This window comes from Euprymna scolopes, chromosome 40 (assembly GCF_053919585.1).
Source record: "Euprymna scolopes isolate OS-2025 chromosome 40, ASM5391958v1, whole genome shotgun sequence".
NCBI classification, from domain to species: Eukaryota; Metazoa; Mollusca; class Cephalopoda; order Sepiida; family Sepiolidae; genus Euprymna; species Euprymna scolopes.
Genome location: NC_136521.1, coordinates 62037506 through 62061380, shown reverse-complemented (window position 1 = coordinate 62061380; position 23875 = coordinate 62037506). Strand labels below are relative to the sequence as shown.

The 23875-nt window shown below is 33.5% G+C and overlaps 1 protein-coding gene and 1 pseudogene across 1 annotated transcript in view; both read left to right on the top strand.

Moving 5' to 3' along the window:
- LOC145265676 (sperm-tail PG-rich repeat-containing protein 2-like) overlaps window positions 1–23875 on the top strand; it is a 1924518-nt gene that overhangs the window by 1647269 nt on the left and 253374 nt on the right. The gene's annotated exons all lie outside the window — the stretch shown is intronic.
- On the top strand, window positions 2950–3066 carry LOC145265788 (5S ribosomal RNA; annotated as a pseudogene).

Genomic DNA, 23875 nt, shown 5'->3' with positions numbered 1-23875 from the left:
TAAACTTCATCAATATTTTCGATGTAGATAAAAAATAAATTACACGGAAAATAATGTAAAAATAAAAATTATTATGAAGTAAAGTACCTCCGATGTATTTAATAATGTCTGCTTGAATGAAAAATGCTGCCTAATTTCAACTATATATATATATATATATATATATATATATATATATATTACATGACTACTTCATTTAATCACATAATTTAATATATGGAAATAAAATCTCATGCGTGAATTGTAAGTATTTACGTCCATGTAAGCAGTGCTCAATAGATAGGTAGAGCTAGGTAGTAAGATATAAATATAATTATAGAAATTAAGCTATATGCTTTATCGCCATATATATATATTTATAAATGACTACTATATATATATATATATATATATATATATATATATATATATATATATATATATATATATATATATAGCATTTCATCCCGGAGTTGCCAAGAGTTGGCGGGTGTTTGGAGGTATATGTTGTGCCAAAAATAAAAGGGTCATTTTTTTAAAACTGTGACCCCTATTATAATCCTTACCATATATTTTTTGGGATCAAATCAAGTTATAAAGTTAGATCCATGTTCAAGGTACGTATATCTAAAATTTCAAGTGTTAACACCCAAATTTGGCAGAGAAGTTTGGTAGAGTTTTCAATGGTAAAATTGTTCAACTGTTACCCCTTAACAGCTAAATTTCTGGTCGTACACTAGTTAGAAAGATTTTCCCAAATCTCACTAACAAATATCGAGTCTGTAGACTGAAAATAGACAGAGATATTGTGTAGGGAAATGTACACAGACAGATACACAGAGACACAGACAGACAATTTCACTTTTATAGATATACTAGTATGGGTGCCCGGTGTTTCCCGGGTGTTTGGAGGTGTAGGGTCAATTTGTGTAATTTGACTACTATTATGACCCCTTAACATTTATTGTTATGGGCTCAAATTAATTTATTAAGTTAGATCCATAACCAAGCAACCTATATCTAAAATTTCAAATGTTTAGGCCCTAAATTGTCGGAACAGTTTGGTAGAGTTCTCAAAGGTCAAATTGTTGAAATTTACCCCTTAGCAGTCTAATATCTGCCCGAAAACCGATCACAAACATTTTTCCAAATCTCAGTACCCTGCATATCAAATTTCGAATCTGTAGACTCGCAATTGACAGAGTTATTGCGAAGGGAAATGTACACAAACAGACAGACACAGTTACGTTCCCTTTTATATATAGATACTAGCATTTTGGCCCGGCGTTGCCCGGGTACTTGGAGGTGTATGCTTAGCAAAAAAAAAACGGTATTTTTTTTTAAATTTTTACCCCTAATTTTGACCCCTTAATATTTATAACAGCGAAATTTTTAACCGAAAACGGATCACATGGATTTTCCCAAATCTCAGTACTCTGTATATCAAATTTCGAGTCTGTAGACTAAAAATGGACAGAGTTCTTGCGTAGAGAAATGTACACAGACACACACATACACAGAGAGACACGTTCACTTTTATAGATATAATATATATATATGTATATATATATATATATATATATATATATATATATATATATATATATCACATTTTAGTCATTCATACAATTAAACATTTCTGACGTGAAATCGTTAAATTTAAAATCAAAAGATTTTAATTATTCTGTTTAAAACAAAGAATACGGTTGAAATATTATAATTCCTTATGCTAAAAGATTTTTATGTCTACCATCTCTTCAGAGGAGAAATATTAGCAAGTAATTATAATGATGTACACCTTACTTCCTAAAATCAGTGAGACCTGGGAAATCACAATTAAAGTTATTTAAATATTTAAATATCATAGAGTAAGAGAAGTTAATCGAAAGGATATAGACACTCAAATCCCTCTGCCTGTTCTACAAATATTTTAATGGTGAATGCTCTGACGAACTGCAGACATTTGTGCCCCCACGACGTAAGCACCCTCGACAAACCCGACAAGGCAGCTAAATCCCACCACCACAGAGTAGAGATCCCGAGATGTAAAATATGTTTCTACCCCAGTAGTTTCTTCCCCAGAACACATAGACTCTGAAATTCCATTTCAGGTTCCGGCTTCCCTAACTGTGCTGACATGCAGAAGTTCAAGTGTAACGTGAACCGACATCTTGCTGCCAAATCCCAACATAGTGCCGCAGTAGTTGCTGCCCCTGATAGTAGCCCCCTACACCAAAGTTGCAATGGGTCTTGTTTGGGGTGAAAATGTAAAACGAAAAAAAAAAAAAAAAATTGCATGGTAAAATCCCAAGTGAATGTTTTTTTTATAGCAATGAGGTAATGTGATCCAATCTGTATTTTGAGTAATCCACATCACAAGGTAATAGTCCGAAGTAGGTATTTTCCGGGAAGGTCTATAATCTGAGGTTTCCATACCCGAGTTGATTGTTAGATAATTTTATTCCGAAGTATATATATATATATATATATATATATATATATATATATGTATATATATATGTGTGTGTGTGTGTGTACTAGTATAGGCGTCCGGCGTTGCCCAGGTGTTTGGATGTGTATGCTGAGAAAAAAAGGTCAATGTTTTTAACTTTGACCCCTATTATGACCCCTTAAAATATATTTTTTGGGACTCAAATCAAGTTATTAAGTTAGATCCATGCCCAGCGAACCTATATCTAAAATTTCAAGTGTTTTATACCCAAATTGTCAGAGAAGTTAGGTAGAGTTCTCAAAGGTCAAGTCGTTGAACTTTGACAGCCAAATTTTTGGCTGAAAACCGATCACAAAGAGTTTTCCAAATCTCAATACGCTGTATATCAAATTTCGAGTCTGTAGACTGAAAATTAACAGAGTTATTGCGAAGGAAAATGTACACAGACACGCAGACACGCAGACACTTATATATATATATATATATATATATATATATATATATATATATATATATATATATATAGCTTAATTACGTTGACACACCGGTTTTCGTCAAATCACCGAAGCTAAGCAACGTTTACCCTGGCTAGTACCAGATGGGTGACCATTTGGGAATTCTAGGCGCTGTGTATGTTTTCCTCTTATTTTGGCATTGTTTTCAGTCATCCTGAACCTCCACTTGCCACTAGTATTTAACAATGTCGACTCAGGAGATGTGTGGTTGGAGATTGCCTATTTCTTGCCATAAAAATTGCACGCACAGGAAACCCTTACAGTGGGCATCCATAGTCTGTCAAGACTGAAGGAAGCATTATATATATATATATATATATATATATATATATATATATATATATATATATATATATATGATGAACATAACTGAAATAGTATTCCGACGAAATAGAGAAATAAAAAGTAACACACCAATGCATATGTTCATCAACGTTTCCTCTTTATTTCGCGACTGCCTCTAGATGAATAAAATTAATAAAATAAACAACATTAAAAATTATAATTCCAGCGATTTTCGTCTCGTTTCTGAAATGGAATATGGTCATAAATTTCCTTACATCCAAAATATATTTTCAAATATTTTCATGGGTGTTTTGTTTCCTGGACTTTATTCATCAAGAGGAAATCTCGAAATAAAGACGAAACGTTTATGAACGGATGACTGGATTTGTTCCTTTTTTATATCTCTTTATGCGTATCTATGTGTGTGTGTTTGTGCGTGCGTGTGTAGTGATATATAGTTATAACTGGTTATATTGTACATCTAAAAACAGGAATATGTTTAAGGCTTTTGAAGTTTATCCTAGGCGTACCAGATAAAATAGGAGGAAAACATCTGACTGGCAAATCCGGAGCTTGATATCTTGTAGGTTAAATAACCGGCTCCCTTTAAATGACGTTATAGAAACCATTTCAAATATGGGCAAGATGAACGTGGAAAAGATACGAGGATTATTCAGCCGAAACGTTTAATGAATACCACTCAATATGAAAACAATATTCAAAACTAGCGGGGGTACCCGGCGTTGCCCGAGTGTTTGTTTCCGGAACGGGGAGGGGAGTTTTAAAAAATGTTATGGTAGGTAAGTAGGAAGGATCAAACCCGGAGTCATGAGTAAAAGTAGGAAAATAAAGTGTGAAAAAAAAACAAAAATCATCTGCAACGTTAACAGTTCGGCCACCAAGAAAAGTCCATTCCAGTTGTTTAGGGGAAAAAAAAAACGACTACGGTAGGTCGGCGCGAACGTGAAAATATAATGTGAATTGTCCAGCACGCTAACCACTACGCCACAGAGCACTGCAGCTTGGTTTAGTGATTTTAAATAACTTCACATGAAAGAACTACGAAGCCAAACCGGTGTTCTCTTCTCAACTGTTCCTTGTGAACGATCCCCAAACGGTGTTAAGTGGTGGCAGGGGGAGGAAGAATTTATTAGAGAGAAAATATTCTACCACTTCCATTGATCTTAACCGATTTTGGCCGTGACTTCTCAGCAGAAAAAGTATAGAAATCTAAGATTATCGAGGAATTTGAGAAATAATAAGCCTATAACACACCTCAGCTATTGCTCTGCCGTTTGTGCATATTATATTTGCATGAAATATCTTGATTTTTAATCCTATTAATGTCAAAATCAGACGGGAAAAATGAGTTCATTTTATTTATATAGAGAAAAGATAGAAAGAATAGAAAGAATAGAAAGAAAGATAGATAGATAGAATAGAAGAAGAAGATAGAATAGAAGAAGAAGAAGAAGAATAGAAGAAGATAGAAGAAAAGAAGATAATACAGAACAATATAAATTAGAAGACAAAATACAAAGATGGAAAGGATATTAAATGAATTTACAAGATGTCTTCAATAAGTTTCATGACATTTTTCGTTTGGGGAATTTTATTGAGAGTACACCCATGAAACTCTTGAATTAATCTTCTCCAGCAACAATGCATTTATTGTGCCGTACCAACAACGTCCGGAATGCCACAAGGAACTCCTCTTGTGTGATCGTGTCAATGACAGAATTCGCAGCCTCTTTCAATCTCTTTACTTCTCTTAAAACGAAAGCCTCTAAGGCTTACCTTGAGCTTAGGGAATAATTAACAGTAGCAGGGATCAAGGTCTGAACTATAGAAAACGTGAGGAACTATTTTATACCCATTTTGCTCAACTAGTCTGTGACAAAGATGGACATGAACTGGTGCATTCAGACAAATCTTCCTCATCTTCAGTTCCTCGCAAATAATTGTGTGTACAGTTCCCACACTGGCATCAAACTGTGGACTTATTGTCTCTATAGACAGACGACGGTCTTTATCCATTAAATTCTTTATTTGGCCAATCAACTCTGGTGTTATGACATCCTTACTCCTACAATACCTCTTACTATCTCTCACAGACTCCTTGCTATACTTAAATCTCTTATGCCACCCTAAAACCGATAGTCGATTCATATAAGATTGCCCAAAAGCACTCTAGAGCATCCTATACGTTTTTATACCATCATATTATTGCATTTTCTTCTGCTAAAGTATCCTCACCTCCAGCTTACATTTTCGAAATTCAAGTAATTTGGCAAACCCGACAAGCAGCAAAATCTCACCCCTACATAATATGTTTTAGTAGGGTGTATTCCAAGTCCTGTTTCGGTGGTACTTTTAAACCTGGTATCATAAAAACATTTCAAGATGCTTAGACAGTTTTAAATGCATGTACAAAAACGTTTGAAAACTTATCCTTAATGATGTTTTAATGTTCTACAAGAAAAAAAGTTATAAAATAATTATGGTATTATGGTCAATCAAAATTAAATAAATATATATTTTTTAAATGACTCTACAACAAACCGACAATAATTTATGCAACGAACTTATATATTTCATAAATTTTTGGATAGGTCGTTATTCAAATATATTTTCTTTTATTTTTTTTTAATTATATTCATGATACTATAAGCTAAGTTGAAGAAACGACAATGGAATGAAGAAATAAAATAAATTGAAGGGAAAAATAAAAATAAATATAAAAATAAAAAAATAATCAAAAGTGAATAAATTAAGTTTCTATTTCACCATTTTTTTTTTAAATCAACTCCCTATCAGATTACGATGTTGTTCTATTTTTCTTTCCTCCCGAATTCTCGGAGAAAATATGCTAATTTGCAAGTCCAACAGAACAGGCAAAAAAAAAATCTACGAAAAGCAATTTCAATATAAACATGTTTATTAAAACTGTCCACTTTTTGTCATATGTTTACAAGAATTTCGTGAATATTCAATAATGAAATTTTATTCCTATTTTTCGTGATTCATTTCTCGTAAAATACACCATCAAGAAAACCGAGATTAAATTACAAACTACATTTTTGTACATACGGTTGAACGTGTTTTCTTCACTTTAATATTACTCGCAGTAAGAACACTCTAGAAATCATTACAACCGTCATTTGTTCTGGCTCTCACCTCTAATTAAATGTAGTGTCGGGGCGATTAATCGAATCGAACAAAGAGGACCCGACGTTGCCAGGAATTGAATGATGACCAACGAATGGTTCCCATTCCCGGACTTTTTTTATTTTCATCGAAATCGGTGAAATCGCCCATTTTTCAATCAAATCTCTTGATTGCCTGATCTATTTAGGAACCCATCACGATGCGCCGGAAGGAAAATTCCACATGCCTCCCCGCAGTGACTTAGTCCACTATATATTGTAGTCTATGTTGCGCTATAGAGAATCTGGTATTGATTTTCTAAATTATTTTTATAAATGATTGAAATAAATTTTTAAAAGGAAAAATTCAATGATCATGCTTACATTATGTTCTAAAAAGAAAACATTTATTTCGTACTCGCCCCTGTCACACCTAAGACCATACTATGTGTTTTATATGCTTGGCCTTACTGCTCTAGCGATGATAATGGCTTTAAGTTTAAAATGAAAAAAAATATCATGCTGCAATTGTGCTTTAAACAGAAACATTCATTTTGAACGCCTCTCAGTCACATCAACGAATCTGCTGTTGATTTTATGTGTCGAGCCTTTCGGCTTGTGTGGTAATAAAACTTCTCAAATGCACATGTGATTTTAAGCTGTGTATGTTGTTACCTTTGGTCAAAGTAACCTGTTTTTCTTTTGATCGGATTATTTCAAAACCTATCCAAAAATAATTGAAAGTCACTTAAAGTACCTTGGTGTGAAATTAAAAAAAATTGGCTCAGCTGTTTTTGAATCCATGGGGAACGAACTCACGCACAGATACACCCATACATATAAGAAAAATCGAAAATTTTGTGATATTCGATTCGGCATCGGAAAAAAGTGTGTATGTTATATGATGGCAAGCCCAATTCTTTCGATCTGTTTATTGATTAATTAAAGAAATAATTTTCTTATAAATTATACTAAATCATTTATTTATTAATTTCAAACAACAAATAAATCTACAGAAAAATATATACCTCATCTCCACATGTGTTCTTTATTGAGAAAATATGTGCACATAGTGAAGAACGGTAATACGAAAAGATACATATTTTAAAGCTAAATATTTACAAATATAAAAAGAATCGGAATCGATAGTTGTATCGGAATTAGAATTTAGAACAAAATTGGTAATTGTATCGCAATCGGGATTCGTCCGACCAGCAGTAAAAATTGCAAACTCTATTTTGTACCTTTCGGAATTTGTTAGATGTTAATTTGCCTTATTTGTATTTCGAATGCTATTATTCTCGATGGAACCTTCGACTTTTAAAGGTATATTTCGTCGACCTCGAAAATATTTCTGTCGAACTGAGAAATTTGCACAAGTTTTAGATTGTTCGCCAGCGGAAAAGCATCGGAAAGAATAATCGATGATTATTATGAATTTAGGAATTCATGATATCGGTTTGATTGTGTTCGTTTTTGCGGTCAAAAAAGTTGATAGAACATATCGCAAAGATAGATGCAGTGCTTATATTTTTAAAATATATTTATTTTTTTATTTGTGCTTGAATTTTTATTGCTTTTACAGTTTTTTTTTTAAAGTCATAACCTCTTTCTTTCATCTTGGATATCTTCTCTGTTTATTGAGACTTTTTCGGATAACTGGATATATATATATATATTTTAATTTTAGTATCTTTTGTTGTTCTGCAGTTTCCCTGTCAACATTCACCAACACGTTTTTGCTGTCTGCGCTTTGTGCAGAATTTAATCGATAAAATACTTGCAACATCGCATATTTTTTGACTTCGGTCTACGCTTCCTTTTTAAAAAAAATATTATCTCTTTTAATACATATCAACACGAACTTTTTCTCCCTCATACAAAAACGCCGTTGTTACTTTCGACGGCGAAATTGTTTTCATTTCACAACTAACGCACAATGATAAAAAAGATATATAAATAAATGAGCAAAAAATATTTTTTTTATTATTATTGATTTTAACCCCTTTAATTGTGGTGCTTCTTTTCTGCAAAAATCTTTCATGATAAAATATTTTTAAAAAAATTATATTTCATTGTAGATGCGTCGCTTTTGTTTCTGAGATTTTAATAATGCAGATAATAAAGATAAAGAACTCGTTCTGACCAACGTCGAAATTCACGTGACAGATCGAATAACAGACATATGTTCATATAGAGTTCCCAGTTCTGGACCCGTATCGAGGCGGTGATTGAGGCTACATTGAATAGATGTCGGCTTTACTACATAATCAAGATAGCTTTTAATTAAACTGTAGTATTGTTTTATTTAGGGATTGAATATGGTCCCACCCTGTATGTACATGTAATTTTGTTTCTTCTTTGCCACTCTCTTCATCTGGCATACCTACTATTGCTAGTCTCAGTCTTTTCTAGAAATACTATCATGGCATGCGGTGTTAAGAATTGCCTAATTTATTCCCTGATTCTTATGTTCCAGCTTATTTCACTCGTTTATTTCTTGGTTCTAATTCGCTGTTTCTTTTTTATCGTCATATAATATCGGTTTTTATTCCAGTGACATCTTTCCAGCAAGCTTGAGAATCTCTACTTGTTCCACTGACAAAAGGGGGATGGGCCTGTAAATTCACCCTTGTCCGTTCGTTCGTTCGTTTCTTTGTCTGTCCGCACTTTTCTCAATAACCACGCCTTAGGATATTTTTAAATTTTGCACAAACATTAAACATGATATGAGTAAAAAATTACAGAAGGGATTTTCCGGGGAAACTCTGGTAGCCCCCCCCCCCTGGTGTGCCTTTAGAGTTAAAATGTCTAAAATTGACACGTTTGTTCTTGTAAAAAAAAAATCATTGTGTTTTAATAAAACTTTCTAAAAAGTTGTAACTAATTGATTCCTATATAATTGTATTTGTCTATGCTTCGCGATAACTCTTTGGTGTGCCCCAGGGACTCTTTTAGCATTAATACAGGGTGACCCCAAAAAACGGCCACCAACTCTAATTAGGCCCTTTTTCTTAGTGTTTTTTCCAAATAAAATAAAACCTTCGTCATAACTAGTTTATTATATTCAAAACATCACATCAAAACACTAGGGTCTTTGACTTTTTTTTCTCCGTTGACAGTAAAATGCTAAAAAAAACAACAACAAAAAAAACAATTGAATGCCCACTTTTTTGGGGGGTCACCCTGTAAAAAAATCAATTCTTGGGGCTATTTTGCCATATTGGTACAAGATTTTCTGTGTGTGTCTATTTAGCAGTTTTGCATGGTGCTGAACTCAAATTTAAATATGTTAAGGCCTTGGGGACTTTTAGGGCTAATGGGGGAGGGGGGCAAATGATGTACTTAGTTATTTCTTTTTTTGAATGGTGCAGAACTTAAATTTCAATATGTTAAGGCATAAAACTGCACCCTTTGTTCATTTTCATCAGGATTTGGCGCCCCCTGGGGACTTTTGGGGCTAAATGTTGAACTTAGTCATTTTTTTTTATGCCTCGTTCACTGTGCACTCACGGGGGACCATGCACGCTTCCTTTGTTGCTGATTGTTTTTTACCCTTAGAATCTTCAAGAAACAAAACTCAAGTGACATTTCCTTTCTTTGTGTTAACCACATTTCATGCTTGTTTTCTCGTATATAACTTAGCTTGATGCCTTGTCTTGAGCGATTTTCATGGAGCGATTTTCATAGAGCGATTTTCCATTATAAAAACAAAACTTAAATGAAAATAGGCATCGACAAATAAGGAAAGAACAAAAAAAAAACATACACTAGAACTATAAAATTCTCGAAATCGTCAAAATGATGCACTACGCTACGTAAACCTCATCATCAAGCCGTTTTGTAACGAGGGGAGGGTTTTCATTAAAAAAGACAACAATAAAAGTATATAAAATGCTATATGCCAGTTAGTCTGTCTGCATTCATATTTTCAAAATCTATTTATTTTTTTCCCGTAGGACCCACCAGTTATAAAGGCACAGACGCCACTCGAGGATAAGGGTTAATGAGTGTACAGTAGTCAAAAGGACAACATCATAGTAATCGTTAGAAGTGTAATTTAGGTGAATTAGATTACTGAAGGCAAACGGCTCATCAAGAACTTGTTTACATTGGACTTGAAGACGGCCATAGTGTAGTCAGCTGGAAAGCAGATAGGCCGTCCTTTTATTGGTCCATAGTTAAAATAGATTTTAATGGGTCAATATGGGTCAAAATTGAAATAATTGTAATACATTTTTGTACATTCATCTTAGCTTAGTTTTTCGTTAGTTCATATACGTGTCACGTTGGTATAGTGGTAACGTCATCAGCTCAGAATGCTACAGTTTTGCTTTCGTTTTCGATATTAGCTGATTGCACTCGAATACATTTTTTTACTTTGGAAATCACGACTCTCTAATAATATATACGAAATCTGGACAAATTAAAATATAATATTTAAGCGTATTTTACGACAGAGAAAAGGCATGAACCCCCCCCCCGTTAGTCAATGCTGTAGTTGATTTTTATGTAAGAAAAAAAAACAACTTTGTTTTTAAATTACATGGTGAAAGAAATTTTTGAAAGGAACATTAATAATAATTTTTTTTTTTTTTTAGATTATTCTGACTAGTGTTCTAATTCTCAGTGTTATTTTTACCACAAAGGTTTCGGTCGATGAAAGCTACGGTATTCTTCAGGTGTATCTTGTAGAATTTGACAATGCTCAATTCGAACATAGAAATCTACACTGAATTTCGAACGGGAGCCTTTATTTAATCCACGCCAGTAGCATGCACTCGTTCAATCAGACATAGCCTAACGAATTGCCAATTGTAATGTTTGTCATCGTTCGTACTGAGGACTGAAAATTCAACTTACGTAGATTCCATGAACAAAGTTTCTTTCTCAGAACTGCACGCCTGTGGAGCTCTCTTCCGTTTGCCTTCATTCCAGCTGACTACAATATAGTTGCCTTCAAGTCCAACGCAAACAAGTTCTCGATGATCCGGTCCACTTTAAGTTAAGAAATTTACCGAATTTCCATTAATAATGATAACTATATTGTCCAATTAACTACTGTAGACCCTTTAACCCTTATTCTCGAGCTGCCTCTGGGACTTGATAGGTGATGATGCCTATGTAAAAAAGGGGTAACTTACAACGTAACTTTACCAAGTAATTTGGGAGACGGTGGTAGTCTGGTCGTTAGAGATTCAGACGGACGATCTGGATTTCTCACATTCGAATCTTGTTCGTCATATAAATATAACTTTCACTTAAAATGTTGGCAACCACCACGTTGTACTCTCCCGTTACCCCCGATAGTTTTTAGAAAGAATTCGCGCTGGAAGAGTATTGTGAAAACAAATGCAATTATTAAGAATTTTCGGATTAATACGATATGATGATGATGACCAAGTCAATTATCCTTCATGCGAGGACGAACAAATAATGAGTTTCGTTCGAAATTCAGTGCAGATCTCCAGTTTAACCGAAAGATTTCAGAGTTCGACAAGACACACTGAAGAATGTTGGCGGTTACATCGTTTGAAACGTTAGAAAAATATAACACTCACATTGATAATACTGATGGACTAATATTAGTCCAAATAATACGAACTGTTCCAAAATATTTTTTATCGTTTTATCCTTTAAAAATTGCTATGCATCAGCGTCAATGTGTCGGCACGCCGGACATTAAGAGATGGCGCTGCAGGTTTTTCTGAATAGGATAGATCAGAGTTATGTTTTGATGTGCAGAATCCAAAAGTTCTATAAGGTCGTCTCCCTATCCGTTAACTTGTTCACCAAACCGTACTAACCTAAGGTAGGGCCAAGCAATTTTCGCTTTACCGTTATTACAGCACCAAAGACAAGATAACAAAAAAAAGTCGTTGCGCGGAACCAAACCGCAGGAATGTGGCGCCAATTTACAGTCAGAAGCGACACTTAATGTCGAAATCATCCTTTCATGTTTTCGCATTGCTTCATGGCTGCTAACAAATGTATTTATTCATGTTATTCCTTCGGTACAGTATTCCTCTTTTTTCTTTTTATTATCATTGTGATTCTTCTTCTTCTTTTTCTTCTTTTTTTCTTCTTTTTCTTCTTCTTCTTCTTCTTCTTTTTCTTCTTCTTCTTCTTCTTCTTCTTATTAGCATCATTATTATTATTATAAGTGTTGACGTGGTATTATTATCATCCTTACTACTACTATAATAATAATAATAATAATAATAATAATAATAATAATAATTATTATTATTATTATTATTATTATTATTATAATTATCAGTACCTTTTTATAATTATTATTATTATCATTATTATTATTTTATTATTATTAGTGTTGATGCTGTTATTATTATTATTTTTATCATTATCTTTATTATTTATTATTATTATTGTTATTATTATTATTAGTAGTAGTAGTAGTAGTCGTCGCCATAGTAGTAGTAGTAGTAGTAGTATTGTGTTTTTATTATTATCATTATCTTAATTATTATTATTATAAGTTTTGTTGTTACTGTTATTATTATTATTTATATTGTGCTCTTACTATGTCCTCTTGTTTTTGTTTTTTTTCTCTTTTTTCCTATTCCTTTTCCTTTTTTTCTTTTTTCCTTTTCGATTTTGTCTTTTCTTTTTTCTCTTTTTCATCTTATTATTACTATTGCTATTTCTTCTTCGTGTTCTTTTTTTCTTTTTCACCGATTTCTCCTCGTTCCCTCTATTTTCGCTGTCGTCTTTCAATGCTGCTTCTACTCCCACCTCTTTTTCTTTACCTTTTCATTATCTTTATTCATTCTTTTATTCTACCTCTCATTATCCGTAATCTGCTTTTACTTTCCTTTCATCGTCGTTGTCTTCTTATTCTTTTTTCCTCTTCTCCTTCTTTCCCCCCTCCTTTATTTTCACCTCATTTTTCTCTTTTAAATTTCAGCCTCTCTACGTTTACCTGACCTTCTTCGTCTTTTTTCTGTCTTTTCACTTTCATTGTTTTCTTCTCGTTTCTCTTCTATATTCGTCCAATATTCCCATTCAGCATCCTCATCATTATCAGCAACCAGAGCAGCTTCCCTCAGTTTTTTTTCCTCTTTATAAACCGTTTTACGACTATCTGGTGTTGCGCCATCCGATAGCACTATTTTTACGGGAAGGCATATTTAACTTACTTATGGTTTTAGTTTTCCTGATTCTACGTAATCTCTCGTTTCTCCTCGTTTGCATCATCTAAAACTTTTGATAATACTTTACTTGCCCCTTCTCTAGTTAAGCCTTAAATTCCACTTCAAAAAGGTCCACTTTCTTTTAAGACTAAACTTCTCCAAAAAGACGTAATTCGCTGCATTCGTCTTTAACAGCTCCCATCTTACAAATCAGGCCAAGAACATGAGAGTGACATCCCTTTGATATTGCCTTATTTTCAAATATCATTATAATAATATACTAGCCTTGGTGCCCGGCATTTCCCTGGTGTTAAAGGGTGTGTTTTGAGCAAGAAAAAAAAAACAAACACGTGGTAGTAGGCAGGCTCGAACCCGTACTGCGAAGGAGGAAAAAAAACCCGTTAAAAATAACAAAAACGCGACGTCATTGTCGTTGCATCTATCGCCAAACCGGAAGTGGCGAAGATTTAAATTAAGGCTAGTCAATCTACAAGAGGGGATGACTCTCGAAAATATCGGCCAAAAAAGCGCCCCTTTCTGTAGAAAAGTGGTCAGTTGTTGGTGAAGAATTAACGTTTTTTGCCAACTTTTCTATATTTGTTGTCCGAAGGATCCCGCTTCCAAATAATACTCGTGAAAATATGTCGCCTTCGTCGAAAGTTTTAGGCAGACATGCAAAGATACATGCATACATACATACATTTAGACAGACAGGTGAGATTTATATTATAGATGATCAGAGTTGTAATAATGTGAAAAAGGAACTTGTAGTAATTTCCACGTGCAGCAAAGAAAGACAGCGAAACCTTACGGAAATAAGGACACATTTGGAAGAAACAGAGCCAGAAAGAAGACCATTGTCTGCTTGGAAGAATAGAATAAGGAAGTACAATAAAGAGTGATGCTTCGGGAGAACGCTGAATATGTCTGGAAGCCTTATTGTCATTAGATTTTTTTTTTTTTACATTTAAACCCCTAACAAGGCACATTGCCATTTGGAAATTATTGCATACTAATACAGAAGCAAGTTTTCAAGCAGGTGTGCATGGATTGGCTTTGACTGAGGCTCTTAATTGATCATTGTCAACATCTGATGGCCGATAACTATCCTTATCTTCAATACTCTCATCGCTGCCACAAAATTTCTTAAACCACCATTGTGCTATGTGTTCAGTAGTAGTTCTTGAGCCAAATGTTTCGTTGATATCGCGAACAGTTTCAGAAACTTTTTGGCCTAGCTTGAATTGAAAAACGTAAATTTTAATTGATGGTAGGTTCTATTTTATTAAGTTTCTTAGTGATATTATCAATATTCGACTATTTGAGGAGAAAGAGTAGACTGCCATCTATGTACCTGTAATACGATGCACCCTTAGGTAATTTATATTTTAAGAGACCACTTTCAGTAAACTCTAAAAACAGGCATGCCATTTAGAACCTACCATCAATTACACTTACGAAACTGTAAATAATAATTCCATATCTTACCTAGACTATCAGGGGCAGCAACTGCTGGGGTACTATGCTGGGATTTTGGCAGAAAAATGTGCGTTCACGTAACACTTGAACTTTTGCATATCAGTACAGTTAGGGAAGTAGGGACCTGGAATGGAATTCCAGAGTCTAGCGGTTCTGGGGAAGAAACTACTGGAGTAGAAATATCTTTTACATCTAGGGATCTCTACTGTGTGGGGGTTGGATTTAGCAGCCTGTCGGGTTTGTCGAGGGTGCCTACGTCGTGGGGGCGCAAGTGTCTGCAGTTCGTCAGAGCATTCACCATTAAAATACTTGTAGAACAAGCAGAGAGATGCAACGTTTCGTCGATGGGACAGAGACTGAAGCTTAGATGCCAGTTCAGGGCCTATCAGAGTGGCGACTCTCTTTTGAACCTTGTCTAGGAGCGAGAGCGGAGAACATCACCGGTTATTATCAAAAAAACAAATTAAATTTCAACAGATTCTGCTAGTTATTATAAACTAGACTACCCGTGACCCGTTGGGTCAGTATGTTATATTAGCTATGGAATTAATGTATTAGCGTGACACTTGTGACGAAAAGAAAATAGTTTTTGTGACATAACAGAAACATTTCTATGAAAGTATATTAAAATGAAAAAAGAATATAGATTTCTATTATTTCATCTGTTTATAATTGTTTATTTTTGAAAAAAAAACTTACAGCCATTTAATTATAAGTGGGTTGCCATATTTATAGGTAAATGTGCACTGAATAGATACCATAATACCTTAAGTTAAATTCATATTTTGATATATCTTGTAATTTAAACGCGAAAAAAATTGGGACACTGAAAACGTTCACAGTAAAATAATACGTTTTATTTTCGCGTTGATTATTTATTTGTAACGCAAATTTAAAAAAAAAGAACATATTTTCGGGGGTGATTTATTTATGTTCGTAGTGTAGAAGAAAATACATGAATGTTTGTTAAGAAAGGTGTATTAGAATGGAGAGTAACTTAAAAAAAAAGGAATGCGGTGGTTAAATCGCCGTTGTAAAATGCTCTTAAAGTTACCAACGGGTTAAAGTAAATCTATTTGTAAGAAAATTGCGTTAAAATTACTTCAACGTAAAAAAATGCAAAAAGTATTAACAAGGTTATTTGGATAATTTAAAGTCGAAAAAACAAACAAAAAACAAAATTGGAATGCTGAAAACGACCACAGTAAAATAATTCGTTTTATTGTCATGTTGACTAGTTGTTTATGTACGCAGGCGCAACGGGAAGTCGTTAACCGGATGTTGAGTTACAACCCCCGTTACAAGGTCATTTAAGTTGTATAATCATATAGTTTAAAAAAAAAACATATATTCATATGAATGATTGATTATTGATAATAACCGGTGCTGTTCTACGCAGTCTAATGACAACAAGACTTTCAAACAAATTCAGCGCCTCCTGGTAGTAGTGATTAGGATAGTACTTCTAAGTCGCCTGGATTTGACTTACAAGACATTGCCAGTAATACTCCGTTGACCAAAATAAGATTTACTCTTCAAGCCAATTGACAGGAACTTTTCTCAGTTTCAAGTTCATTCCGTTCATAATTATCTAATTTATGAAACTCACTTATGTCTTTCTGTCTGTCGGTCCCGATATTTCCAAGCTATATCTCTCCGGAAACTAAAATCGCTGAGCGGCATTAGGGACCTCAAGTGATTGGATTTGTTTATTGACCCTACTTTTATGGTTCTTTAATCAGTTAAACTAGATTAAAGGGGGCAAAAAAAACGGGTCAACATTGAAATAATCTTTATATAATTTCTACATTAATATTATTTTGTTTTTAAATAGTTCATATGGAAGTCGAGTGACAATAAACCCCGATAAAATTCTAATCTTACTTGTAGTGAGCTCTCAATAATAGTATTCCTACCTCCAGACGATGTGCAGTCATACTTTGTCGTGCAAATGCATTAATTTGTTCCCTATATATATATAAATATATATATATATATATATATATAAATATATATATATATATATATATATATATTCCCTATATATATATAAATTACAACGAGCACTTTTTTTTCTTTCCTGTATTTTAATGAAACTAGTAATTTCACTGTTACATTAAAAGACACTCAGCTCTTTAGCCTATTGTTCTAATCTCCTTTATATATATATATATATATACATACATATATATATATATATATATATATATATATATATATATATATATATATATATATATATATAGCTTAGGCACCAAATTTTACTTCCTAATATAACATGTAATCCTATTCCGAAAGAAACATATAAGCTATACCTAATCATATAATATCTGCTCTCTCTCTCTCTCTCTCTCTCTTCATCATTACTCTGTCTCTGTCTCTCTCTCAAATGAAACTAATATAACATGTAATCCTATTCCGAAAGAAACATATAAGCTATACCTAATCATATATTATCTGCTCTCTCTCTCTCTCTCTCTCTCTCTCTCTCTCTTCATCACTCTGTCGCTGTATCTCTCTCAAACTAATCCTGTTGCAATTTTAGTTGCTTTAACTGCAAGAATTCTTACTTATCCCCTCTTTTATTAACAATGAAAATGAAAGCCATAGTAATGCCCTTCTTTAATCACTTCGAGATGTGTAACTTTTCAGTAGATATATAAACCTACTAAATAACCATTAATTACCCATGCGGGGTCGCAGAAATACCTGGCTTAGAACACAAGCTCGGGTGGAACTCTCTCGGTGTTGATGTACCAGTAGGTCTTCCCAAGTCATCCGTCTAGGAAAAGAAAAACTCAGAAGCTAAGTATAGGAGAGGGAGGCCTCTCCAATCCCGGACGACAATCTTCCTAGAGCTTTTATTTTTGCCCCCTCCCGCTATACCCCATCCCGCTGAACTGGACACTGTGTAGGTGTTTCAGTACCATATATGCCGGTACGATTGGATTGGGCTGACTTTTATCTAATGAGTTGAGTGTACCGTATTGACAGTTCCTGGTTGCCGTTTCCGTCTTATAGTAGACGAGCACTAACTCTTTGGTAGCGCTTAGAGCGGTTACTACATCAACAGTTGGATAATATCGAGATGATTGTAGTGCTATATCGCGCATGGAAAGGGACCCTGCGCTCATCCGCGGTGGAGTTTTCTGAGGCTACAATTCTGTGGGTAAGGAGACAGCTAATGGTCTACTTGCATTGTATGTATGATATTCTGCACAGGCACTTGTCTAGCACCCCTGACTCACCCTAAACTTTAAACTTTTAAATTAAATAAAACGGATTCTTGTGGAATCGTCGTATTTAGGGATTAGATTTCACTAAATCCAACCACTATTGTTACCATCTTTATATATATATATATATATATATATATATATATATATATATATATATATATATATATACATACATATATATAGCATTAAGTTATAAAATATATATGGCAATTAAGCTACACAGAATATTCCGCATCTCGTTCTCATGAGAATGAAATGCGGAATATTATGCGTGGCTTGATTTCCATATATATATTTTATAACTTTCTACTTAGCTCTACCTTTGTATTGAGCACTGTTGAAGTTAATACTGCAAATTTACGCATAAAATTATATTTTCGTATATTAATTTATGTGATTAAATGAAGTAGTCATATATATATATATATATATATATATATATATATATATATATATATATAAATCTCTTGTGAAAAAAAGTTTAAGAAAAATATTTCATGCCAGCTTTTCTTGTTCTTTTTTATGGTAGCAGATTTTCATTTCGGTGACATCTTTTTTCACAGAATTTTGTCACACAACAGACTTCCTGGTTCAATTCCAAGATCAATATTAGATTCTTTTTTCCCTACCCCAGGACCGTGACACACTGGGACAAAAATATTCAAGTAATAGCTTTTTATTGTCAATACCAATGAGAAAAACACTTCATCTCAGTTTGGGAGGTGTACTGTTGTTTTCTTCGTATTTTCAATGTGATTCAAACGGGATGTCAGTTGAAGTCAAGGAACTGCTCCCTGATAATCTATGAATAACAATGAATGTTGAGGTAATTGCAAATCACGACGGTTCGTGTCGGACATTTTGGAAAAATCTTTGCAAGAGAAACGAAGGCGAAACTAATTGAAAAAAAAAATATTGAACAGAGAAATAAATAATCACGTATATTTATTTATGTTTGCCTGCAATTTCGTCAAGATTCCTCAAAACGTTATTTTCGCTCGCATGTCTATATGATAATATGAAAAAAAAATGTTATTGATTATCTTTTTTTCTATATAAATAAAAGAATAGATGCATGCATGTGTTTTTGTGTGAAAATATTTAACCGATAAACTCTTTAACTACTGGTCACATAACACTCAAATTAACAGGAAGTAATAATAATTAGGGCTAGGACAACAGCATATTCTTTTCATTTTTTGGACTCACGAGTATGTATCCGTTAACATCTTATATGTTTTTAATATAGTGATGTGGTTCTCGGCTGATTAACTGTGTCTAACTGTGTCGGATATATACTCGAGAGTCAAAACAATGAAAAGAATATGCTGTTATCATAGCTCTAATTATCATACACAGAAGATTGTTGATAACAGGCGAAATCTTTGTTTAGATCAATGAATAACGCGGACAGAGATATTGTATCGTTACGTGACGTCACACTTTACTTTAGTAATTCATAAAAATAAAACCGGAATGAAATAACATAAAAATCCGTCTCAGCAATTTTTTTTTAACGAAAACAATTATAAACGTAATCTTCCCTCTCAAGATCACTTAACATGTCTCTTACTACTACTTGTCCATCTAACCTGGTTTGCGTTTCTCTTTCATCCGATTGCACGCTGACCATTTCCAGCCCTTTTTCAACATTTCTCGCCTTCACTTTAAACGTCCGTTTTCATTCGGCGCCGACTTTTTGACTTTCTCCGACCACGCGGTGTACTCTTTTTTTTTCAACGCAAGCCAGAGCACACTTGCCAATATGCATACTCATTCAAACGCTACTTTTGCTGCTAATACAGCCGCCCGCCATTCTCTCTTTCGGCTGCTGCGGATATTTTCATACGCACATATATGCGCTCTGTTACAATATGTCGGCAAGTGTAAATGCAAAATGTTTTTTTTTTTTTAACTTTTGAAATCAATAACATACTTACAAAATATTCAATAGAGTACAGGTTATGTAAAAATAAATGCGAAATCTGCAGGAATTAAAATATATTATTTCGAACGAATACCATAATATTTAGTTCGCTACACTTTATGATTAAAAGAACCGAAGAAAATTCCTACCAAATTAGTCCAATTATATTTTAAAATATGGTGGAGCATAAGTACTATTCGATTACATCTTATTCACCCCTAACTGTGCAGAGAAATAATACAATAACTGTACGTCGTCGTAATACATGCTGATACCAAATTTCAGTTAGATCGGACCATTAGTTTTAAAAAATGCAACTTGAACACTAATCCTTTTAATTTCTTACTTCTTAATCTAACAGATGTTTTATTAGTTATTTCATTGCATATATATCAAAAGTCGATACCAAATTTCATCTACATCGGACCACTAGTTTTCCAAAAGTGGAACTTAAACAGTAATCCCAATTAATCCCAAACTCTGCCTCGAATGGATACCATACTAATTAGTTTGCTCTATCTTATAACCATGAACCGTTCAAAATTTTCGTCAGATCTGCCCAGTAATTTCTGTGAACACACACAGACTAATGGAAAAACGGAGAGAAGTACAATATAGATAATAAATTATCTATGTTCTCTCGAACGAACAGTTACATACGGAGGTCCGCATTTAAATGTGTAAGTGAAACGCTATGTGGCTAGCAGGCCGCCCGGCGTTGTCAGCTCATAAAACGCGCATAAATATATTTTAATTGATGCAGAATTCTTATCTATTAATATAGAGTTAATTCTCCATTAGTAATTATCTATAATATTAATCTCACCTTTCTGTTTAAGTGTATGTATGTATGTATGTATGTATGTATGTATGCCTAAAACTATCGACAGCGGCGGCATATTTTCACGGGATCAGTATCATTTTGAAGCTCGACACCTCGGACGACAAATATCGAAAAATTAGCCAAAAACATTTATTCTTTCACCCTCAACCAGGCATTTTTCTACAGGGAAGGGTCGCTTTCCGCAAGCCATTTTTGCAAATCATCGTCTCGGTTGGATTGATTTTGCCTAATTTTAAGGTTCCGAACTTCCGGTCGCGTTATGGAGTAGCGGTAAAACGTCAGATTTTCTTTCACTTTTTTTTCCGTCTTCGCCTCACAGGTTCGAGCCCGGCTGCCTAATACCACTTTTTTTTTTACGCGACACACACCTCCAAACACCCGGGCAACATCGAGCACCCAGGTTAGTTTAGTATATAATAACGATTTCAAAAATTATGGGAAAAATATAGCTTGCATACAATTTGCGAAAATAGAAACAAAGAAGTTAGCGCTCGAGTCTTAATCGTTACTTTTCTTTCCAGCGACGTTTCCGTCTGACATACGGATACAAAGATAAATACTTTAGCGATTTTGAGCTATGAATGATTAATTTTTCTCAATACGCGAAAGTAACAGTAGTAGTAATAAATTATTCGACTTACCCTGGCAAGGTCAACTGTTTGTTTTCAATTTTTGCCGACAAAAAACCGAATCAATGTGTGTTACAAGTTCAAATGCTCTATATATCAAATTATAGATAAAGAAATTATATAGTGTAAGAAAATACAGCGTAAAACTTAAGTTTCCTTCCGACAGCTCCGTAACTCATGCTTCCCCTATTATGTTATTAAGCAGTCATATTCCATGAGCGATGTTTCTCATAAAAGATCAAGAATTATTGTTTTATGTATTATAATTATCTGTATGAAACTTTCTATATTTATTTTGACGATGTAGTAGTAGTTTACGACTTTATGTCAAGTGCTTTCATGCCCTGTATGAAATGATTTCCATAAAACATGTAGAAAATAGATCAAGTATAAAGTTCTTAAGCAGAAAAGACAAGATCTACGAATACATTAACGCAAATAATTCATCTATAATATAAAACCCACCTGTTTGTTTAAATGTATGTATTTATGTATGTTTGCCTAAAAGCTTTCGACAGAGGCGCCGGATCCTTACGCGATCGGAACCATTCTGAAGCACGTCTTCTCGGACAACAAATATCGAAAAATTGGCCCCTAACCTCTATTCCTTCACTCTAACGTTGACCATTTTTTTACAAGAATGGGTCGATTTTTTCGCCGATATTTTTTGCAATTCATCATCACCGTCGGCTTGACTTCGGTTTATTTTAACGATTTTGATTTCCGGTCGCGTCATGGAGATATCTGTAAAGATTTTCTACTTTTTTTCTACTTTATTTTCTGCCTTTCCGGCTCTGGAAGAAACCTGCCTACCTACAACCTCCTTTTTTTTGCTCAACACACACCTCCAAACACGCGGGAAACGCCGGGCACCCAGGCTAGTATACAAACCAAATAGTCATCATTAGTTGCCATGTGAGACAAGCGGGTTGATGGATGATGTACGCTGCCAATTCTATAGTTTTATCAATGTCGCTTACATGTTTGTGTCTCATACTTCCCCACCTTCAATGTCGCTTACATGTTTGTGTCTCATACTTCCCCACCTTCAATGTCGCTTACATGTTTGTGTCTCATACTTCCCCACCTTTTTAATTCGAGACGTATGTGTTCGTTTCATTTGGTTTGCACTATCGGTCTGGATGTATTAATAATATGGTTACGGCGCATAAAGGACAACTGCATGTAAAGTGGAGAATTTTCCGTCAACCGAGACGGAAATAAATATGTCGAGTCGAGGAAAGAAAATGATGGGAAAAGAAAGAGAGAGATGCGACAAGATAGAGACACAAAAAGAAAAGAAGGTGGAGTTAATTAAGGAAGACATATAAAAAAAAAAGCTAGTAAGGATATAACCTGTATTTTCTGGAATTAAGAACCTCTACAGAATCATACGCCTCCAGCCCTATACAACTGTAAAAACATATATATATATATATATATATATATATATATATATATATATATATATATATATATATATATATATATATATATGTGTGTGTGTGTTTATAATTATATATGTATATAAAAATATATATATAAAAATATGTGTATTTGAATATATATATAAGTGTATATATGTGAGTATATATATATATATATACAATATATGTATATAAATATTTAAAAATGTATATATATATATCATTATACATATAAATAATATACATATGTATATAAATAAATATATATCAACACGCACATATATATGAGTATACATATATATGAATATATATATATATATATATATAAATCTATATGATTATATATATGAAAATATACATTTGTCATCCACATACAGTACTGTTTCGTTGTATCACAACTAATCAGTGCGGCTAGAAAAACACCTTTCCCCAGCTGTGGATCGACTCTACAACCGTCGCATTGACAATCGGCAGCTCTCACCATTCGGCTACGAATCAGTGCCGTAAATATTTCTCCTAGAGTGTGTATAAAATCCACACCTCTCGCAAGGGAATCAAAGCATCAGTTTGTTTACAGACAAATTAATAGTGGGCTTCGCTTAATAGTTTTTAATACATAGATATATCTTAATCTCATCCCATTTCGTCGTCTTTCAGGACGCTTAAAAACTATATATATATATATATATATATATATATATATATATATATATATATATATATATATATATATATATATATATATAAATATATATATAAATATATATATATAAATATATATATAAATATATATATATAA